This window comes from Erinaceus europaeus, chromosome 17 (assembly GCF_950295315.1).
Source record: "Erinaceus europaeus chromosome 17, mEriEur2.1, whole genome shotgun sequence".
NCBI classification, from domain to species: domain Eukaryota; kingdom Metazoa; phylum Chordata; class Mammalia; order Eulipotyphla; family Erinaceidae; genus Erinaceus; species Erinaceus europaeus.
Window position 1 is genome coordinate 74,122,328 of NC_080178.1, and position 1,664 is coordinate 74,123,991.

Genomic DNA, 1,664 nt, shown 5'->3' on the forward strand with positions numbered 1-1,664 from the left:
TTCCAAATGCCAGGGTGTGGGTACAAGGCAGTCAAGAATTGAGCCAGGGCTGGGTGGTGGCACACCTGGCTAAGTGCACACATTACAGTGCACAAGGATCCAGGTGCAAGCCTCAGGTCCTCGCCTTCAGGGGAAAAGCTTCATGAATAGTGAAGTGGTGCTATCGGTGTCTCTCTGTCTTTGTCTCTGCCTTCCCCTTCCCTTCCAATTCCTCTGTCTTTATTCAATAAGTGAATTAATTAATTTTAAAAAAGAACTGATCTCATTAATGTAATTAGTCTGCCACACACACAGCACACTAGTGCTGACTCTACAGGTTTGGTGCAAAGATCACGTGTTCAACTTGGCAAGTGTTTAGTATAACGGGGCCCATCGCAGGGGCACCTCAGGTGGCTAAGGTGGTCATCATAGCACAGGATGATCTGAATAGTGCACGAGACTTTGAGAACCGCTGGGGCTCACAGCAGCGAAACGGAACAGAGGATTTATGCTTCTATTTCTTTTTGAAAATTTTTTTTATATTTATTTATTTTCCCTTTTGTTGCCCTTGCTTTTTTTTATTGTTGTTGTAGCTATTATTGTAGTTGTTATTGATGTCATTGTTGTTAGATAGGACAGAGAGAAATGGAGAGAGGAGGGCAAGACAGAGAGGGGGAGAGAAAGATAGACACCTGCAGACCTGCTTCACCGCCTGTGAAGCGACTCCCCTGCAGGTGGGGAGCTGGGGGCTTGAACTGGGATCCTTACGCCAGTCCTTGTGCTTTGTGCCACGTGTGCTTAACCTGCTGCACTACCGCCCGTCTCCCGATTTATGCTTTTCTTAACAGAGTTCCCAGCAGCCTGGATAGGTAGGTCCCTCTTTGAAATATACTAGAGCTCTTTCTGGGGTCTGGTCTTCAGCCATGACAAACACCACGAACTGGTGCACAGATACTTCATACTAGCAGTTCTGCTCATTTGAAGAGATCACTGCCAGAAAGGCATCAGTAAAAGTCTTCCTTTCAAGCCAGTAGCTTCTCCATCCTGTACAAGACAGATACAATTCTCTGACCAATGACAGTGGAGTCTCCTTGCCTCTTGAGCAACCACGAATAAGGATACTATTAATAGTTTCCCAGCTACCAAGTAGACAAAACAGTCTCATCCGATCCTTGCATTAACTTGCATTCATGTCAGCACTGTCACTGCCTCCATTTTACAGATGAGGGACTTGCAGGTCCAAGGAGCCATTCAGTGTGTAAGTGGCAGAACTGAGACTTGAGCCCAAGTCTCCTGAGCTTCAAGTCAACACTCTTTTAAGAGTGTGTCTTCTCCCTTAGAGATCCTGTGTTCAGTCTCTTCATCTCAATTCAGAAGGCATTAGGGCATGTGTCTGTGTTCCTCCTGGCTAGTCTCCATCCCACCATTCTCCACGTGACTGGACTTAAGGAACAGACAGCTTCGTCTCTAGGGGTCATGGCTAAAGGGATTTTCTCAGGGGGCGGAGCCAAGATGGCAGCTTGAAGACAACACTTGGCGTATGCTCTGCAAGGAGGCGGCTTTAAACTTGGGAATTTCGGGTGAAGGTAGGTTTTCCAGGCCCTGTGGTGGAGGTGGTATGCAGGAGAGATCAAGGTGGAGCCAAGGCAGAGCCATATAACCCACCCTTAGGCTGGCAAACAGAG